General features: G+C 29.2%; 1 pseudogene; it reads left to right on the top strand.

Moving 5' to 3' along the window:
• Nucleotides 1-3,816: 3,816 nt before the first annotated feature.
• Nucleotides 3,817-3,935, top strand: LOC118605363 (annotated as a pseudogene).
• Nucleotides 3,936-23,356: the final 19,421 nt, after the last annotated feature.

A 23,356-nucleotide genomic window follows, 5' to 3' on the forward strand; every position in this document is an offset into this window, starting at 1 on the left:
TTAGAAAGAGGCATGAGGAAATGCTGTTGGATGAAGTAACTGTTTATTGCCTTAATTCTGGTGATGGTTCACAGGTGTATACTATGTCAAAACTGATCCATTTTTATACTTTATTTGCAATTTATTGTGGTTGAGTTACAACTCAATGAAATTATATATATATGTATATATACATATATATATTATATAACCTGTAAATATTACCTATAAATGTTACCATTACTTGTAAATATAACACTTTGTAGACAATTCAAAATATGTTATATTTACAGGTAATGTAATTTTTTTGTGCGTTCTTACTAATGCTCTCATTTTACCCAATTATGGTCTATAAAATATGTTATACTAACAGGTAAAGGTAATTATTAGAAAGTCCACTAAATAAAAACATGGAAATATATGAAAAGTAATGCATTGTAGGTTTATAAATTATTTATAGTTTTATTATAAAAATTTGGTAATATGCTTGTTTTACCTCTGTAATTGTCTAACATACTAAAAATGTTTAATACGAAATTGCTTCAACTAGAAAGGAAATGTAAAAAGAGCTTGATTACCATAATTTTTAATATTATATCATATTTTAATTTAAAAAGAAAATAATAAACTTTAGGGGCAAAATAAGGCTGTTATAGGTATTATATTTAGATAATTTTATATGAAGGTGTGATCGAGCCAATAATTAAAGTTTTAGTAACACAGTCCTTTAAGACACATTATGTAAAAATGTAATATAGAATTACAAATTTTATAAACTGGAATAACATAGTTTAAGCTGCCCAGGGGTGACTTAGTGGTCTAGAAATGGGAATAATTCTGCAGAATATAGTGAGAAGCCACAATGGAGAAAACATGAGCAAATTCTTAGTTATGAGCATTTATATCTGGCAAGAAATAGCAACTGGAATTAGGGTTATTCAAGAGATGAGCATTGTTAAAATTCAGGTTGAGAAGAAGTGGTCATCAAATTTAGGTGGTGGCAGCAAAAAAGGGAAAAAGAATGCATCCGCATCCAAGAGACATTATGGAAAATAAAGTATGTATAGTCAACATGGACAAATATGTCAAGGAGTGTTTAAAATAATATTTCACACGGAACACTTTTAAAATTTATAGACCAACAAAAAGATTATAAGCATTTTTAAATGTTTATTTCTTTGCAGACTTAGCTAAAAGATTTCTTGGAAATTTTATTTTCTGTCAGGTTAAAAAGGAGACTAATGGGAAGAAAGATGAGTTTTTGTAAATTCTAAAACATTTACTAATTTGTAACAAAACATTTTCAATTCCTCCCTAAACTAAAGACTGTTGCAGATTTTCTTTTTATGAAGATAAATTACTAAATTGAAATTTATGAAAACTTGGATAGGTTCTTAAATATCATGATCTACAGAACTCTAGTGGAATTATGCTAATTTTATAATGTTTAATTTTAATAGTGCTATGAGAATATGACAGAATTATAATTCTTTCAAATTAATTATAATTTTGTTAATATTTGCATAGTTTGTAAGCAGTATTTTCATACTATTTTATTTTCTAGGAAGAAACTATTATGAAAAAGTTTTAATCTAGATTAAGAGGATCATTCATGTGTGATATGGAAAGTAATTATATGTTACACTGAATTTAAATAAAATATTATTTTTAGACTTTCTTATATATTGTACATAAACATATCTCACTGATTTTTGGAGATGATGGCCAAAATGATCATAAAAATTTGCTCTTGATGTACATAATATTTCTGGAAAAGTGCATACTGTATATCACATTCAATTGTGGTTAAAAGTCTGTTTAGTTAAGCAATTCCTTAATACAACAGAAAACTAAACTTTCAATAATAATTCCAGCTGGAATCACAAGGAAAAGACTTTGAAGACAATATTCTTTATTTTTAGATTTATTATCACTGTCATCTTTGTATCAAGTCACCTTCAAAGGCATCTTGGAATACTCCATTGTCTTTTTGTTCATGATGCCTGATGTTATTACTGGCTCACAGCCCTATCTAATTACTTCTGAAATGAATTGCTATAAGGTAGTAAGTGAAATACAAAAATAGCCAAATCCCTAGATAACTCCCTAAGGCAATCTAATTTGTAAATAAAGCATTGATTCAGCTCTCTAACAGTTTCATTAGGAAGAAGTAACATTTTTCGAAGGGTGTTTCAGATGGTCATAGAAGCATGAGAATTAGGGAAAAAAAGAAGTAAATAGAAGTGCCATTGTAAAAGGAGGCTCGAATGAATTATATATGTGTTTTTAAGTATTTTGGTGCAATTATATTTTGCTTTAATATATTTTTCTCTTTTCTATATGTCCCCAAATATAGAAAATTTTGAAGGCCCTTAGAGAACAAAGGCCAAAATTTATACCATTATTTCTCTCTGTATTCTAGTGTAATTTCTAATGCAACCAGGCTCTTAATAATTGCTTTATGATAATGATTATTCCTTAAAAGTTTAGGAGAAAGTTTTTAGTTGTGAAGTTCATTACTTTAAAACATATCAGTATAATTTTCTAGCAATTTAATTTAACATAAGAAGCAATGACAGTCTGCAATTCTTGGAATTTAAATTACATTTCATCTGGAAACAACAAGACTAAATCCGAGTCTCTTCAATTAGTACTAATGTGATATAATGACAAAATTAGTCCAAAGGACGTTCAAAATTTTAGAATTAAATTATGCTAGAAGGAGTTTCACACTTAAGAATACCAATTCATCCCTTACATCTGCTTCTGAAGCAAAAGTACATGCAAAATCACTGAACAAAATCATGCTGTCAGTAACTGTATACTCAGGTCAAATATATATTTTGTAGCATGAAAAAGAGTTAGTAATGTGACCAATGAGAATATTTTTCTTCATGTTTAACTTAATTCCAAAGTGCTAATAAAAATCAAGTGGAGAACCTAATGAGAATACTTTGCTTTAAAATTTAAGTGACAATAAACTACATGCAATCTAAATTTAGAGAAACAGAAAAAATAAAAGTTAAAACTTTGATAATTAGTGATTACTAATTCAACTCAATAATATGCATTGTTGCCTCATGACTTAATCAGATATTTATATGTGCTTTCATTTTTTTAAATAAAATATAGTATAAAAGTCACCAACTCTCCAGTCCCCAAATCACTATGATCAGTCTATATTTACAATAGACAGATTATAAATCTGGTCTAATTTTCTTTCACTAGTGACTGACATAATTACGTGAGCCATTACATTATTTACTCTTTCTACTTGGCCTGAAATGCGTTCTCATCTTATCTTTTCATCACACATGCTCTGCAAAACTACAACCACAAATAATCTAACCAGTATAAATTCCAGGCTTTTTCTCAAACTGCTGGGGAAAAAAAATCAGAAATTTATGTATTGGATTCACTACTATTCTGTGGTCTATATGCTAACTTGATTCTACATGTCGCCTACATTTTTTTGTACCTCCATACTAACTCTCCCATTTTCCTCAATTATTGCTCTAAGTTCATCTCAATCTTCAAGCTTCTTTCTTCCTCTTGATTTATAGAGAGAAACTTATCTTGGACATTACTTATATACAAAGGATCCCCCCAAATAGAACTCTCTCCATTTCCTTTTGTACTACCTCTAAATTTATTTATATTGCTGCCTCTAAATTTATTATTATCTATTTTTAAATATTTTCCAAAAATAAAGATAATACCTCTTAGCCTGTCTAGGTGTTTGTTATTTGTTTTTGCAAGAGAACGGTAAACTTTTGAAGCTTTATATTGAAGTCAACTGAAGGAATATCTCTTGCTCTACAGAAGTATTCAAATATGGTCTATGGCCATGCCACCCTGAGCAAGCCCAATCCCATCTAATCTCGGAACTTAAGCAAGGTCAAGCCTGTTTAGTACTTGGATGGGAGACCACCTAGGAAGACCAGGTGCTGCAGGCATAAAAAGTAAAAAGTAAGGGATTGTAAACTGACAAGGTCCTTGCATTCAGTGAGGTCAACCAATGGTTACCTCACCTAAAAAAAAGAAAAAGCATTCAAATATAAATAAAATGTTTAAAAACCAAGTCTATGAGCTTTTAAGCATCCCATACAAGATTTATAATTTCTAAAATACTATTTGGACCATTTCCCATAAGTTTAGAAAATATAAATATAATAATGAGGATCATATGGAGAGAAGTGAAGCTAGGTTCCAACGTACCCGATACATCCATCTCTAATTCCCCAATAGTTTTGCTTATTTAATATTTGAAAATAACTGTTTTACTTTGTAGATTACTTAATTTCTGAAACAGAGCTGAGTTATTTAAAGGAAACTTTCCACAACAACCAAGTAAAAATACTGAGTGAGTAAAATACTTTTATTTTTAAATTCTCAAGTGTATCAAATAACTGGAAACATAAGAAGGTCTACCAAGTCAAATTAATAAAAAGCAGGAGCCTGGAGCAGTAATAATTACTGAAGCCACTTTTATCTGGAAGGCCTATGTTAATACAGGTAAGTTTGAGTTTTAATTTTGAGGCAGCATGAGGTAAAATGGGCTGAAGTGAAGGTCCAGGATCCAGTGTGTGGAGTTGTGTATCAGTTTTTCCTAGAAAGCTGGAGCAGCAATAAGCTATATCTTCCAAACGATGGTAAATAGAAATTGCATTATCCTCATCCCTCTCAACCCCACCCAAAAATGCACCAAAATTTGCTTCAACCCTGAGCCAAATGAGAGAAAAAAAAGAAACCCTGAGAAGTTGTAACTGTGTGCCACTTCTCTCATCAATTCGTAGCTCTACTTGTGTTAATTAAAAACCATAACCTATGAATTTAATTATTTTTATAATTTAAATTTTGTTTTAGCGATGTTACAACTTATTGCTTACATAAATACTATTTACACATTAAATTAGTAATTCTAGTGTATTTTTTTTGCATTTTTTATTGTTATTTTTAACCAGTATTTTGAAGGTGTTTTTTTTATTGCCTCAGGTTTTATTGTTGAGATGTCTGATGTCAGTATGACTGATTTCGTTAGAGATGGTCTTTTATCTTTTCCTTATGAAAATTATGTGATTTTTGCTTTATCCAGAGGTGTTCTGAAGTTTCATTAAATTGTGTTTATGTGTAGATTTTTCTTTACATTCATTTTTAGCCACATGCCTCCCCACCCCCTGTTATATATGAAGACTTGAGATTTTCTAATGTGATTCTCCTGTTGTTTCTTTGTTGATGTATTTCTCAACCTCCATTTTTTTTTGTTTTGTTTTCTAAAATTGTTATTAGATATATAATGGAATTTCTGGAATAAATTGTCCATGAATATTATCTTTTCGACATTTTCAATGAATGCCATTTCCTTCATTTTTGAGCTTTTTAATATCTTTTTGAGCCTACTAGATTTAAGAATTGCATTTTGTATATTATTATTAGTTAAAGTTTGTCTCTTTTTTTCAGATTTCCTTATTTTGTTACCTAATATCATTTTTCTGTTCCAGTATCCCATCTAGGATATCACATTATCTTTAATCATCCTTTCTCCTCAGGATCCTCTTGGCTACATTTATTATCTCTGAGGGGAAAAAAAAATGTATATGTCTGCTTTATTTTCTCTTTATGCCAATAATGAAACTGAATTTTAGGGTTGTTAAAAATTTGCCTTTACTCATATAAGAAACAAATGAGAAAATAAAATAAATGTTATACCCCAAAGCCTTTGTTCTGTCCATTAAAACTCACTGCCTTTCTGGTATGCATAGAAAGATGTTCAAGAACATATCGATGGTTGAACTTTGAAACTTTTTTTTCTTCTTCTAATTTTCCTCATAATTTCCAGCCATGAAATACATTAAAAACATGTTAAGAACATATTAAAAACATATTGAGTACAAATAAAGGTAGTAATTACTGTAACACATTATTATACTTAATAATACTTAAAATAACAATAAAATAGAATATTGCATTTTGTAACTTTTAGTTTAAATATTTCTTCAGAAATCTTAAACTGATGTTAAAATAATAAGGGAAGATTTTATAAATTTCCTGTGATGTTTAAGCATATATTAGTCATCTAATATGTAAGTGCTGTTATGAAAACATTTTGCTGATAAATAAGCATATGATTCTCAGGAAATACTGTCTGATATTGTGTAATTTACTGGTTAGCAAAATATCTGTTTGGCATTTTCATTGCAATTATCATTGTTTAATAATTTAATTTATACTATCCTGAAACTCAGCGTTCAAATTCTTTAGGCAAATATTTTCACATTCAATGACTTAAATTACATTCAATGTATTTTACAAAACAAATAGAAGGAAGTAATATGGCATACAATGTCTTATTCATCAAAAGTTATTTAAATGTTTACCTCCCAACTTGAAGATGGTAAATCATTTAAAATACCTCAACCTGTTTTTCACACAATACCTTTGAAAACAAACAGAATATGTGGATGTTATGGGAGATGAAAAGGAATAAGATAGTCAGAAAAGAAAAAGAAAGGAGATAAAGCTAAAAAAAAAATAGTAGAAAAAGAAAGACCATTGCCTATGTAACCTTTAATAACAGTATGAGGTAAAATTGGGAACGATGGCTTTCTCATTTCCCTTCAGTATAATCTCACTATTTAAAGTTCACTCTGCTTCATGTGAATAATGTATGTGGGCTGACATTCCAGGATAGGAAGAAATAACATGAGCCATAGTTTAACAAGCTTTAAGTGAACAATACCATTTCTTAATATATTAGAGAAGGTAAAGTAGAGTTCATCAAATTGAGTCACAGTAATTATAAAGCTTTTTACTATCAGTAGATTAAATAGAGCCAATATTTTGTTATTTTATTGAAGTATGAGAAAAGATATAATGTTATTCTTTAAATGTACATTTTTTTTTCTATTTTATATATTTTCAAAGTGTATTATGCCTAGCATTAGCACACACAGCAAAAACTTCCCAACTGACAGAAATTCTGTGCTCTAGGTAAAACTGATAACTAATGATATCAAAAAAATTAAAAACAAAAAACCCACAAGATTGTTTCTAATATTGAAGACCATCAGGATAGTAGTGCTGTAAACCTTCATGTAGTAAGCATTATAAAGCGGTAGGAACATTAAATATAAAAATATTTTCAAAATAACTGAAGTTTTCAACTTAAGTTAAAATACACTTCGAACACACACCCCTAATTTTGTGTTTTATATTAAGTTTTACTATCTCAGTATCCTGAACCTTATATTTTACTTCAAATTATTAGCTAGCCTTAATTGAATTTCCATATATATTTCAAAGGCAGGTTACCTATTCACATTAAGAACCTGCTGTCATTTTTCATTGAATTAACATTTATTTTTAATTTTAATTCCACAAGAGTTCTGTAGATCATGATATTTAAGAACCTATCCAAGTTTTCATAAATTTCAACATTAGTAATTTATCTTCATAAAAAGAAAATCTGCAACAGTCTTTAGGGAGGAATTGAAAATGTTTTGTTACAAATTAGCAAATGTTTTAGAATTTACAAAAACTCATCTTTCTTCCCATTAGTCTCCTTCTTAACCTGACAGAAAATAAAATTTCCAAGAAATCTTTTAGCTAAGTCTGCAAAGAAATAAACATTTAAAAATGCTTATAATCTTTTTGTTGGTCTATAAATTTTAAAAGTGTTCCATGTGAAATATTATTTTAAACACTCCTTGACATATTTGTCCATGTTGACTATACATTATTTTCCATAATGTCTCTTGGATGTGGATGCATTCTTTTTCCCTTTTTTGCTGCCACTACCTAAATTTGATAACCACTTCTTCTCAACCTAAATTTTAACAATGCTCATCTCTTGAATAACCCTAATTCCAGTTGGTATTCCTTGCCAGATATAAATGCTCATAACTAAGAATTTGCTCATGTTTTCTCCATTGTGGCTCCTCACTATATTCTGTAGAATTATTCCCATTTCTAGACAACTAAGTCACCCCTGGGCAGCTTAAACTATGTTATTCCAGTTTATGAAATTTGTAATTCTGTATTACATTTTTATATAATGTGTTACTAAAACTTTAAGTATTGGCTTGATCACACCTTCATATAAAATTATCTAAATATAATACCTATAACAGTCTTATTTTGCCCCTAAAGTTTATTATTTCCTTTTTTAATTAAAATATGATGTGATACCCAGATACTCACTCTGGGCTCCAGTGGCGGAAAGAAGCTTCCTAGGTTCCAGTGACAGACAAAGAAAGATGGAGTTGTATAGTTTCAGGGTGAGGGTGGGAGACACAGCCACCATTGTCCCTTTGTTGAGCCCTCTTCCTGTGCAGGCAGGAACCTACGTTGAGCTTTCCCCTATACAGCCAGTTCTGAATCTGCTTTGGTCTGATGAGGTCTGCTAACTCCACCTGGTGATTCCCAAGTCACATACCATCCAAAGACTCTGTCGGCTCCCCACACAGAGAAGTCCTGGACTGGAAAGCTTTGCAGGTAAATTTTACTAAACAGTTAAAGAAGAATTAACACCTATATTTCTCATTATAGTAGAGGGAAGGCTCCCAAGCTCATTTTATGAGGCCACCATTATCCTAATTCTAAAATCAGACAAAGACAGTACAAAAAAAGAAAATTATAGGCCCCCGATGAAAATAGTTGTAAAAATCTTTAACATATTAGCAGACCAAATTGAGCAATACATTAAAAAGATATTACATTGTGCATAATCAAAATGGATTTATGCCTGGCATGCAAGGTTGGTTTAATATTCACAAATCAATTAATGAGATACACAACATGAATAAAATGAAGGATAAAAATCATTTGATCATATCAATAGATGTAGAAAAGGCATTTGACAAAATCTAGCATCTGTTTATGATAAAAACTCTTAGCAAAGTGGGAAGAGAGGGGACAAACCTCAACATCATAAGGGTCATATATGATAAACACACAACTAATATCCTATTCAACAGGGAAAAGCTAAAAGCATTCTCCTTAAGATCAGGAATGAGACAAGAATATCAACTTTCGACACTTTTATTCAATAGAGTAGTAGTCCTAGCCACAGCAATTAGACAAAAAAGAGAAATAAAAGGCATCCAAATTGCAAAGGAAGAAGTAAAACTGTTATTAGTTGCAGACAGCATGATCATATAGAGAGAGAAACCCAAAGATTCCATGAAAAAAACTGTTAGAATTGATAAATAATTTCAGTAAAGTAGAAGCATATAAAATTAATATTCGGAAATCATTACATTTCTATATACTAATAATGAACTATCAGAAAGAGAAATTAAGAAAACAACTCCCTTTATAATTGCATTAAAAACAATAAAATATCTAGTAATTAAATTAACCAAGGAGGTAAAAAATCTGTTCTCAGAAAATTATGTCATTGAAAAAAGAAATTGAAGATACAAATAAATGGAATTACCTACATTTGCTGATCAGCAGTAAAATGAATACCTAACAGGGATGCTCTGCAAACTGCGAGAGTTCTCTCCCTCTGCACATTTCTTCTTTCTGGTGTTCTGTACTGAGAACTCTAACTATCTCGGTATGCCCAAACTCTAACATTTCCCTCCTGGGGTCAGGCTGTACACTGGGTTCTGCCTGGTTTCCCACTCTCTACAGCATGGCACGCAAACTCTTTCACAGTAGTAATTTTAAGCAAATTTAGGGTTTGCATCATTTGTTTCTAGCAATTCAGAGATAACTCATTTATTTCTTGTTGCCCAGTATCTTGAAAACTGTTGTCTAATATATTTTACCTATTTTGGTTTGTTTATTTAAATTAGGAAAGTAATTTCCAGCCCCTTTTAATTTTATCTTTTCTTGATCTGAACACTTACAGTGTTTTTATTAAATTAAGCTAATAATACCTTTCTAAGGATAAATATAATAAAAGGTGTCATCTAGTATAAGAAACTCATACTTTGGAACATTTCCATAACAAAGAGTTTATTAGAATATTTGCACTGTCTTGCACTAGAAAATTATATTAATTGATATGAAAATCATTATTTCATTGAGTCAGTAGAAACTTAATTAGAATATGAAAAATAATCAAAGTAATAAAGTTTGTTACAATGTGAATAGTATTGTTATTCTTTATTTCTCATAAGTAATGAAGTGACATACTCTTGAATAGCAGAGAAATAAAAACACTAAATTTTAAAAAATCAATTCTTATATTAATTAACACTTTATGTAATTTTTATCCTAACATTATTCATTCTTACAAAAACATTTTAACATTTCACTTTGTCCTTGACTAATCAAAACTGAGATGACATGTCCTCTACCACATTTTATTTGCTTTTCTAAATCATGAGTCCAACTTTTTTGTATTAAATATTCAATTAATGTACAACTTATATCTTCAAACATATTTACTTAACACATAAAAACAATTACTAAATATCAGTTAATTAATATATTTGTTATGTTTGTATTGGTTTTAGCTGAATCAGATAAGGGTTAACAACTTATATTTTAAGGTTTTCATCTCATATAGGAAATAAACTATATGTTTAATTTAATCTATAACATTTTTTCATGTGAGGCCATCATAATCTTCTTTTAATGTATTATTATTAAAGAGATTGATAAATCATTGTGGCTACCGGTACAGCTTATTATAAGATTGGTGATTTTAACGGCTATGGAATCCTAGAAAACTTGAAATAACAGCATTTATTTACATGATTAAAGTATTTAAATCAAATTATTTTATTATATATGTGATTTTTGTATGCTACATAGACAGAAGACAAGGCAAATTATTATGCTCTTTCGAGAAAAATTATTCCAGTGAGTTTATCCAATTTATGTTTTAGATTGTATTAACCTACAATTTCAAGTACTGTCTCCTTTCACATCACAGATTAATCTGTGATAAGAAGCAACGAATATGATTTAATCAATGAAGACAGTTGAAAATTCTGACATTTTATTTCAAAGGAGCAAAAGAAATATTCCCGTGACAATAATTCCATAGTTTTTCAATTCACTGATGATTTTTTCCTTAAAATATTACTTTTTAAATATGTTTAACATTTATAATTATCTTATTGAGATGGCGAGGGAATGAAAGCAAAAGTTAATTTTGTTTATATTCTGAAATGTGTCCCTAAAACACATATCAATAGTATGGAATAATATGATAGTGTAAGATATATGTTAATAATTTTATAAACATTATATGACTCATTATTCACAAAAATAATATACTGATGGTATTACTAAAATCTTTAAGATCCAAAAATAGAAATAATTCAGAGAAAAGATAACACACTATATATGGTTTGCTCTTTTTCAGCATTCAGGTCTTAGTTTCAATGATACCTCCCATTAAAATTATCATCTGACCATCTTTTCCAAACATAAATTTCCTGGTCCCTTGTCAATCCATTCAATATATCATCTTCAGAATGTAGGAGAATGCTTCACACACATTAGCAATATGATTAGTAAAAATCCTATTTGTTATTCATGTTGAAAAAAATTACTCATAAAGTCAACAGAAATGTAAAACCAGAGCTATAAAATTATGGGTATATAGTATGAATTTATAGTTGTCTTTGAGAGGCACATTTTAAATGGTAATATAGTGACACTTTTGAAGTAATTTATACAAATTTAGTGAATATTGCTGGATATTTTGCCTTAAGTAGCATTCTCTATTATTTTGATTTCCTTTACTCTCGAAAGTACTCCACAATCTATCCCAAGTTAAATTTTAGTAAAATGTAAGTCACAGGCTAGATTTATTTATTTCATAAATTTAGTTTTTAATGTATTTTACATGTGATTTACTAAAGAAAGGTATGAATAATGCCAGTAACATCATTAAACATGCAATGTTTAATCAGTGGGACACTTAAAAGATAAATGCGAATCTGATGTTATACTCCACAATTTATTCAGTAATTTAATCAGAGTATGTAAATTTTTAGAAAAAATAACACTCAGAAAATAAATAAAAAGCTGATTCAATACAAAATATTTTTTTGTGTGTAACGCTTTCCAAATTTTTCACTGTTTTGAAATATTTTTATTAATACCAATTTTAAAGAAACCTAACTTTAAAAACACATTGAAAGCCATAATAATTGAAATAATAATTTATGATCTTGAACAGGTAAATTAAATGTATTTTCATGACCTACAACAGAAAATTACTAAGCAGGTAGTTTATTACTATATCAAAGGAACCAAATTCACTTGAGAGAACTAGACTGAATATTAGGACAAAATTGTTTTGTTTCTTGTTAATGTTCTTATGGATTTCTTTTCCTATACTACTATATTATTACACATGTGAAGATAAAATGTGAATGATAAATGAATGAATACAAAGATAAAAAATACACTCATTAGTTCAAATGGAAAATAATTTCAGTTTAAGTATCCAAAAGACTTTTTCATAAAATATTAAACAACATGTTTCAGAAAAAGATTAAATAGCAAAACCTTAACTGTGTAAAAAAACATATTCTACCCTTTATTCACATACTTTACTGTTATTATAATCAGTCATCTGGAAGTAGCCTGGCCACAATTCAAACTCTCTGAGAAGAAAATCTTTTGGCTTAAATGTGCTAGAAGACAGTTCTCTAAAGAAAAGGTTTTCTTTTAACTTTTAGATCAATCGACTATTTCTTCCAGATATTGTTTTTGTGGATAGTATGAAATGACTTAATTTTGTTTTCTCTATTAAAAAAAAAAGGTTATACTTTTAAATAGTCTACCTTTTACTCACCAATTTTTCCTAATAACTCTGTCCATATATGTTGTGTGCTGAGCTGTATTCTATTTATATGTATCTATACTAATGTCATATTTTCTTAATATAGCTTTATAATAAGCCTCATTTAAATTTTCCCTACAGAGTTTTATATTTTTCTGAAAATTTTCTTTGTTATTATTAGTCTTTGCTTTTCCAAGAAAGTTTTGGAATAAACTTGTTAATTTCCAAATAAAATTAAGTTGGGATTTTAATTGGAATTGAATAAATTTATGTCTGAATTTGGAGAAAATTTTTCTCTACTTAATATGTTAACTATAATTTTAAGGGTGAGGCCAACCCTCCATGTTGCTGTCTTAGAAGTACAAGTAGCTTGTTTAAACAAGTGGTCCCTCATACTACTTTGTTCCCTACATACCTACAATACAGCTTTGCTTCTCACACTCTTGAACATGTTTTATCTCATGGGAAAACCCTGGAGCTGACTGACCTTCAAAAGCCTAGAGGAGGTCTTGCCAAAAATAATCAGTACTGACTATTTCCCAGGAACTTTTCTTTGGTCTTATATCAATTGACTCTGATCTTGGACCATACATCTTAACTATACAGATATCCTGTTTTAATGTTTTGAACTCTGATTTTTTTTTTCCCTAGTCTACTTATCTAGCAATTGTGTTCAATTTCAACTGCTTTTTGTTTTTATTTTTTATAATTTCCTAAAAATTTTGTTCTATTAATGGTACTTTTCTTATTTCTTGTTACTATTTGCTGTCATTTAAATATATTTTCACATAAACCCTTCAGTTTTTAAGGTGGCATTAGATTGATAGAAACTTTAGGAACTACATAAATGTTTAACTATATTTTGACATTAAACACACATGTTTTAAGTTCCCTGCATTTTTGTCCTTTATGATAAATTAACTCCATTTATATTTATATGAGCAAAGCCTAAATAGTTTGAGGAATTAATTTTATACTTAAATTGCACTATAATTGATTTACAAGGGTAAATGGTCTTCAATGGCCCATTAAAATTGATGAAATTATCAGTGTGTTACTGGGATGAACAGAGATTTATATTTTTCTTAATAATAAAAAATTACTCAAATTTCTCATAGATATAACAAAAGATTATGAATTAACACATGCATATATATACACATAGTTTTCATAACCCTTTTTATTTATTCTTTATCATGTCCCAATGTATAACTGCTAACTTCATTCTTTTAGAAATACAAAGGAATCTAGAGTATATAAAAGTAAGGAAACTATATGCATTTATAAACAATATTATATTTTATTGTTACTTAATTTAAGGTAATATTTACCTATTAATTTCTCCAATTTACTTATCTCAGTGATAGATCTGAGAAATATATTATTTTCTGTGTTAGAAGTGATATCCTAGTCTCTCCTTTCTAAATAGTTGAACGGTCTTGACAAATCACTGAACATTTTAATCTTTAAGTTCCCTAAAATAAATAGTAACTGCTCTTACTTTTTTATCTCCTTCACCTCCCCCATAGAATGCTCTTAAGTAAAAAAGCATATTCACAAGTATTATGAATAGCCCACATGTTAATTTTTATGTTTACTGTATTCCTGTTGAAGATGATCATACAGTCTTCGAAGTATATGCTTATACATTGAGAAAAGGGTTCCAAGGAGCTTTTGTCATTACATGCAAATTATTAGACTATATCCTTGATATGAATTTTCCATTATTTAAATGACTCATATTTTATTTTATTTTCAAATGAAATATATAAATAACGTTATTGCTAAATGAGATTAAGAAAGTGTCAGTACTTGACACAGATTATTTATATTAGACTTTGGTGTCAGAAGATAATGAATGGTATTTTTAAATACACAACAGCCAATGAAAATGAAGTGACTTAAAATTCTTAGAGCACTAATAATCCTATCATAAACGTGAAGGAATATTAACCGGAACACTGTTAAGTATAAACTTTTAATCAAAAAAATAAAACATGAGAATAACTATAGCCTGATAAAGAAAACCCAGAACTTAACAGTAGTTATAGTGGTAAAACAGATTTTATTCAGGAACAATTGCAAAGGAAGAAAAGAAAGCTCAGTATAGAAATGGGCTAAATTCCAAATACAATAAGAACAAGTGGAAATTTATACTCAAGAAGCAGGTTGGAGGGATAAGGGCCAGTGGATAAAAATTATAAAGAAAAGACATGAAGAGTAGAGAGATTTCTTCCTAAAGTAACTTAATGGGATTCTTGCTAGATGTAGGCTAGGGTGACCATATACTAGGGTGGTGGATAAGAAACTTAATCAGATACTGAGAGTGATAAGATATCAGTGGTGGATAATTATCTCTAAACTGACTTAGCAGGATTCTTGTTAAAATTGTACAAGCAGGACAACAGGATAGACATGGAAGCCCGTGGTTGAGGCATAGTAGAAAAGAGGGCTTAGAAGAGCCAGATTAAAGTTTGATCAAGGAAACTGTCTTTGTCAAGGGGGCGTTCTACTTTGGGGGAAGAAATGATAAGTTTTGACAGAGCCTTAGCAGCAAAAGTCCAGCTGGTTTCATGAGGAGTTGGGTAGAAACAGTTCTCAGAAGGAAAAAGAATTTTTCTTGGGTTTAGCAGGCATTGGTTTGGAAATTTTACTTATCAAGAGGCCTGGAAAGGAAGAAATAAGAGTTTAGTTTATGTAAAAGTCACAGTGAAAAATGTTTTTCAGGGCATCTCACATGGAACTTCCATGAATATAATTAAATAAATAATCATGTTTATTTGTATATCTGGTGTTTTTAAATTATAATTGTAATTATCAAAGGATTAAGTGATGAGTGAAAGGTTTGCAAAGTAAAAGAAGTTGGATCTTAAATATGGACAGAGGAATAAGCATTATGGAGACAACAGCAGTATGAAAGAGAAGATAAAAGAACAGAACTATGTAGGGGGCAATATACACACACACAGAAAAGGACGTTCTTGATGAGCTTTATATCACACAGGTGGAGGGCCTGCTAGAGAAGTTAGGTTAAGTTAGGCAATTTGAAGAAAAAAAACAGGATGCCAGGCATTCAAAATAAATATCCTATACTATTCCATTTTTTATAAATGTTAGGTTCACAGTGTGAAATGTTACACATTTATATTGTTCATGAAAGATTTAAGATTTCAGAGTTTTATTATTATTTCGAGTTGGTGCCTACATCTGTAAACACTAACCAAACTTTTAAATTTTGTAACATTGTGGAACAATTTTTTGTTTAAAACTAATCTGGTTTAAAAAAAAAATTTGGTCTTCCCTAGGTGTATTATAAGGTAAAATTATGTAACCATTATAGCAATTATGGATAAAAAAATCATCATAATCTATTTTTCCACTTTCATAAAGGTAAATAACTTAGCTATCTGCCATTTAAAATCAATATGCTCTAAAAACAAAGGCTAAACTATTTTGCATTTAAATGGTAGGATGTAATTCTTTTACATGACAGTGATGCAGCAGACGAGGTCACTTTAAACAGAGTTGATATTGAATGTAAATGTACTCAACTATAGTACCTGACTAGAAAATATATCTTTAAAATTAAAACCGTGCATCCAAAAAAGTTTAGTAGGTATCATCCAAGACACAGTTTCTAAGATGTCCAAACGTCAAGATACCTAATTTTTTTTTTTTTCTGGGAGGAGTAGGAGTTAAATTTTGATAATGTTTTATTTCAAAATTATCTAATATTTACAATTAGTAATGTCTCAGGGTGGTGAGACCCACAATCATTTAAATATATTCTAAGTATGAGATTCAGTTCCTTATTGACTGACCTCAGGGAGACTTGTCTAAAAATAAATTTTTTATCCACTAATGACAACTTAATGTTAAAACTAATTTAATTCGATCTTTAGTCTTTTAATATTTAGATGTCGGTCTCCTATTGATAAAATTGGTAAGTTAATTAAAGCAAATAATAAAAAATTTCAAGTTTATAATTTGAATAAACAATTTTTCTGTAATTTCATTGAAATCATATTGAACAAAGAAAAAATATATTTATATGATTAATATAAATACAAAATTTACAGTTGCATAAGTGAACGTAAAAGCAAAATTTGCTTCTTGTGTTTTAGGATTTCAAAATATAGAACAAAAAGCAAGCTAGTATTAAACAAAATCACACCAGACAAATGAGAAGACAGAAGTTGATTTTGTTCCAGTACTATTGCAAGTCCAAGTACATATACATACCTCTTCATTTGAGTATCAATGAAATAAACTAGTGCATTTATAGTTCTCAATACTGTTTCCTCACAGATTAGGCTCCCAGTAATAATACTCTCTATAAACACTTTTTGTCCTTTAGTAGGACATAAAACTAAGATATATACATATTGAAATAAATTAAATACAATAAGTGGTGTCAATGAATGGACTTAAAAATCTGCCTTAAAAATTTAGATTAGTGTACATATGTGCTATATTTTCTAAGATGTATTTTTATGCATTTTTATACAATATCTTTAAATACTACAGATAGAAGTTTAGAAAATAGTTATAAGTATTTATTTAATAACTTCTCTTCAGCCTAAGATAAATAGAGTGGAAGATAGAAAAATTCTGATAAAAAGTCTATGAAAAAGAAAACACACATTTTCAGTGCTTAAAAATCAAATTCTCTGATTTAGTAATTGCATAATTTAAAAAAGGCATCATGTATATGCCTGCCAAAATCCATTCCAATGTACAAAATGTGCTCTAATCTCTTCTTCACTTGTAAATGTATTTGCAAAGGAAATCCATTTGAATGTGTTACTGTGTTGTATATTTAAACTTCCATAATTAAAAAAATAAGTTTGTTTCCAGATTAAATAAAATATATAATAATATCTATAATTTATTACTTATTGAATATATGTCAACTACTCCCACTATGTTATTTATTCTTTTTCATATTTCTTAATTACATGTAAACCACATGAATGAGAAATATCAATATTTCACCAATGGGAAAAATAAAGGCATATGAAGGGGAAGTACCTTGACTCAGCCACATAGTAGGAGGTATTAAATTAAGATTTGAATCCAGACTGTTTGAAGTCATTGATCTTACACTGTCCAAAGATATTTTTCAGCTAACCTGTCAGAGGTTAAATCATATAAGCAGGACATCATATTTTATATTTAAGCAAATCCACACTTTTGGACTTCCAGGCACCATCTGGGACTCTGAGTTGTAATCCTTTTGATAGATCATGCCAGTTCTCTATTGGAAAATGTGAGAAGATAAAATGGCAGGACACTGTCTATATTCTTGCCAGTTTGTCATTTAATCTTCCCAAGCATATCATACTAGGCTTTGTTTACTGAAAATATTTCTTTACTGAAAATATCAGATAACTTTGGAAGGGAATTATCATCTAGAAAAAGGATAATTTTTCACGAATTTGTACTTTACCAAGTATCTCAAGGAAAGTCGTACTTAAACACTTGACACTTATATTTGTTTGCTTTTAACATGGTTTCTATATCATTCAAGTTTAAGAAACAAAGTCTTAGATCGCCATAAGTGACTATTTAACTGTCCAGTTCAGGGATAGCAGTGGGAGCTTGGCTTTCTATACCTGGGATTATGAAGAAAAATAAGTATGCCCTGAAGTTATATGGGAAACCTTTGAATAATGTAAATAGTTTTAATTAAAATGTATTTAAATATAGAAATTCATAAATATATATGAATATATGCAGCTTTATATGATATATTGAAACATTTATTAATGTAGAACAAGCTAACCATAAAAACAATGATTTTCAAATTTGCAACGTTATTTTAATATGATAAAAAATGCTATCCTACTCATTTGCTTTGGCATGCTGATGCCACCCTGCATCTTATATGAGTAAATTCTCCCAACTTTCCTCTTTATTTGAATTACTGTGAACTCTTTTATGTCTCGGGGGCCATCAATTAGCAAGGATATTATGAGTCTATTTCTGACCTTTCTCATCAGTTTCCACCAATTCACATTGTGTTACTATGGTGCTCTTAAAAAATATATGTAAATTCAGGCCCTGAAGTAGCATGATTATATATAATTACAAGTTTTCTTCTAGATGACCCATAATTACAAGTTTTCTTCTAGATGACCCATAATGTACTTATATATGTTTAGACCATAATAAAAGTTAAAATCTAAAATGAAGTTATTCTCATAAAATATTTGTGAAACTCCAGTTTGGAGAACATTGATAGAGAATTCAAACCTTTTCCTATTAAAATTATCCTGCATAAGGAAGAATGTAACTTCTTAATTTTATTTGAACTATCAAAAACAAGATATATTTTCTGTAAATTTGAAATGCATCTGTGTTTCTGTTTATTTTCTGATGAACAGAGTATTTTCAGACATCAACTAGTAACCTTTTTCATATATAATAATGTAATTATTAATATCAAAAGCAATATATGTATTACCCAAAGCATTTGATGTGAACCTTATAATAATGCTTTATAAACTTTTACTATTGTCTTTTGGCTTAATCATATCTTTAATACCGAAATGTGTATTCTTCAAGAGCAGACACCATTAATGTGAAATAGTACCTATTTTAATATCTGACACTTAGTTGGCACTATTAAATATTGGTGAAATAATTAATAAACTATTTGAAACAATACATATCAAAATCCTAATTGTAGAAGGACTTAATATAAATTTTATCTGCTTTTTCATTAAACATCTAATTTCAAATCTATTTGCATTATAATATCCTCTGTTCTCATAGTTAGTAAACTCCTATGTAATAAATTGTCATTACCTATTCCATCTCTTAGTAGGTTAACAAAATTGCCTAAATACACACTGGTTGAAGGCTACTACTGGCATATTTCCTTTTGAGAGTTCTAAGCACTTCTTACTTTTCTCAATTACCAATAATCTGGGAAAGGTATAATTATGTATTGAGCATAACCGTTAATCTACCTAACAAGGAACAGGTGGGACACTCCTAAGTGTTGTCTCTCTTTTTAATATCAATGTATCCTTCTGCCCTTAGACATTCTTTCCTTACGAGTGTTCCCTTTAATGTCTATGAGGCCTAACAAATTTACCTGTTTTTTCCATAAGTATTAAACCTGAGAAAACATATAAAACATCTAATTCTCATTAGGCTCCTATAATGCCTTCTTCAGTACACTTCAGATAAGCTACCTTATGTTAAATAACTGTGAAAAATTTCTCTGGGCTTTCCAGAGTCTAAAATAGTATATTAACTCTATTTGTCTAAAAATATGAATATTTTTAATGATATTTAAAGGAAGGATTGGACGGGGAGAGTTGCTATAAATTTATATGGATTGCTTTAGCATTGCTTAATGAAAGCTTGTAGTTTTCTTACATGGTAAAAGAAAATCATGCTATGAAACAGATTTAAATTATATCTCTTTCTTTGGCATTTTAAAATACAGTCTACATAAAGATTAAAAGTAATTTAAGAGTACTTGTGATAGCTTTCTGCATCCCCAAAAAAGAAACATTTACACCCCCCTCTATGTTTAAGAAAAATAGTTTCACAAAGATAGCTGGCATCTCTTATGTTAGCAGCTTATTAAAATTCAATAGAAAAGGAGCAATTTCATTTTTAAGAAAAACAAGAAAAATGTGAAAGGAATATGTACTACTCTGTAGCACTCAGACTTAGTTTGCAAAGAATTAAACATTAGAAATTCTGGTTTTGAACATCAGTTATAACACATTTAATTACTCAAATATACTAACCTACATATAATTTGCAAAATAGAAATTAATAAAAGGGCAAATATTTGAGAAAACATATTTTATTAATTGAGTCCCAAATTGTCTTGTGTAATATTATGGTATTTTTCCAGCAGTTCATGTTGACGCAAAAGATGAGTCATATGTTATCTAGAAATATAAACTAATCCATTCAAATATCTTAAAATGTAATGTCCCTGAAATAAGCGATATATATATATATTCATATATCTATATCTATATCTATATCTATCTATCTATCTATCTATCTATATATATATGTATGTATAGTTTGGGTCTGCTACTAACAAACTGAGCGGCTTACTATAGGAATTTATTGCCTCACAAATCTATAATCCACAAGTCCAAAATCAAGCTGTTGGCAAGGTGAGTTTATTCTGAAAGCTCTCATGAAGAATCTGTTTTATGCCTATCTCCTAGCTTCTGGTAATATCTGGCACACCTTAACAGTCCTTGACTTGTATATTCAGCTTCTAGTGACAAATGGCAGTTTTTGACATTCCTTGGTTTGTGGAGCATCACTCCAACCTCTGTCTCAGTCTTCACTTGACATTCTCCATGTGTATTTCTATATATTCAAATTTCCCACTTTTTATAATGACAGCAGTCATATTGGATTAGAGCTTACCCTAATGACCTCATTTTTACTTTTTTTAGTTTTAAATCAGCTGTGTCATATAAAATTAAATTATTTATGAGATAGTATGTAAAACATATAATTTATATAGTAATAGTAGCATAAAGAAACAAGTAGAGAACACAGCTACATTGAAGCAAAGTTTCTAGATATCATTGGCATTATTTTAGTATTAGTCTTAAAATGATTTTAAGATGTTAATTGTGGTATAAAGGATATCCATTTAAAAATAATTATAAATTATAATATATATATCACATGGTAATTAACATGTTACACTAGAAAAATGTTACACAAAAGAAGACAATAATGAAGAAATAGAGATAGAGATAAAAAAAAGAGATAGAGATAGAGATAGAGATAGATAGAGATAGAGATAGAAAGACATATAGCAAACAAGTAACCAAATGGCAGATATAAATTCTAGTTTATCATTAATTATATTATATGTCAATGGATTAAAACTCTTAACAGTTAAGGTCAGCAGAATGGAAAAAAAAATCTATTATGCAAACAGCAATAACAAGAGGGATGTAGTGACTATAGTACCATCAGGGGAATAAAAAGACTTAGAGCACAAATGTTACTAGGGCAAAGAGGGACATTTTATAATGATGAACAGGTTCATACTCAAATAAAATATTATAACTATAAACATATGAACCTAACAACAAAGTTCCAAGACACATGAAGCATCAACTGTTGGAATTGAAGGGAGAAATAAACAATTCAAAAATAATAGTTAAGGATTTTAATACTTCCACTTTTTATAATAAATAGAACAACTAGGCATAAGTTCAACAAGGAAATAGAAGAGTGAACAACACTATAAACCAACTAGATCTAGCAGATAGATATCTGTAGGACACTCCACCCAACAAAAGCAAAATACACTTTCTTTTCTAGCACTAATAACATGAGAATACCACAAGTGACTACCCTATGTAGGCAAAGGTTTCATAGAAAGAATATTATCAGGAATAAAGAAGATCACTTTATAATGAAAAAAAAGTTAAGTCATCAATTTATCAAGAGAGATCAACTGATTCCTGAAAATACAATTATAATATATATTAAACTAAAAGTCATAATGAGGTCTACAATTATATTCAAAAGCTTCAACACTCCCTCCCTCCTCAAATTTTGATACGAGAAATAGGCAGAAAATCAGTAAGAATATAATAGACTTGAATAGCATCATCAAGGAATTTGATGTAATTATTGTTTTTAGAAAACTCCATCCAATTACAGCTAAATACAAATCTTTTCAACAGCATAAATGACCTTTGCTAAGGTAAACATTTACGGAGAATCTATAAAGAGCTTTCGAAACTCAATCAATAGAACAAACAACGAATAACACCATAATAATTAGCAAAATATTTGAATACTTATTTCACCAAAGAAGATATATGGTTGGTTGGCAAATAAACACATGAAAAGTTTCATCATCACTATTATTAGGTAAATGCAAATTAAAATCATAAGATAATATTGCACACTATTTTAATGGCTAAAATTAAACAGATGGACTACATCAAATGTAGGGGAGTATGTGGAAAAATTTGATGTTTTATACACTGCTGGTGGGAATGGAAAATGGTACAACTATTTTGGAATAGTTTTTAAAAATATTAAACATACATATACTACCAAATCTTGTCATAGAATATATAATCAAGATAAAAGAAAGCATATGTCCTTAAATTGACTTTCCACAAATATTCACAGTATTTTGTAAAAGTCAAAATTTGGAAAAAATTTAAATTTTCATAAACAAATGAATAGATAAAAAGTAGTATATCCACATGAATACTACTCATCAATAAAAGAGAATGAATTATTGATACTTACAATACTGTGAATAAATCTCAAAATTAGTATGATGAGAGAAAAAAGATAGGCAAAAGGACCATAAATTGTATGATTCCATTTACATGAAAGTCTAGAAAAAATAAACTTATCTAGAGTGACGTGAAAGAAATAAGTGAGGGAATCTTCGGAAACATGGCAGAGTGAGAGACATCTCCAGATCTCTCCCCTTGAAACAACAATAAGCTGAACATCTAAAACTCAACAAAAACACCCAGACTGTATACCAGCACATCTGAGTGTGAGATTTGCACATAAGAGGTACCACAGGTCAGAACCCCGGGTGTCAGGTGGTGAACTGGGAGAAATAAAGAAGCTGCCTCTTGC

The sequence above is a fragment of the Rousettus aegyptiacus genome, unplaced genomic scaffold, assembly GCF_014176215.1.
Source record: "Rousettus aegyptiacus isolate mRouAeg1 unplaced genomic scaffold, mRouAeg1.p scaffold_m13_p_1, whole genome shotgun sequence".
NCBI lineage: Eukaryota > Metazoa > Chordata > Mammalia > Chiroptera > Pteropodidae > Rousettus > Rousettus aegyptiacus.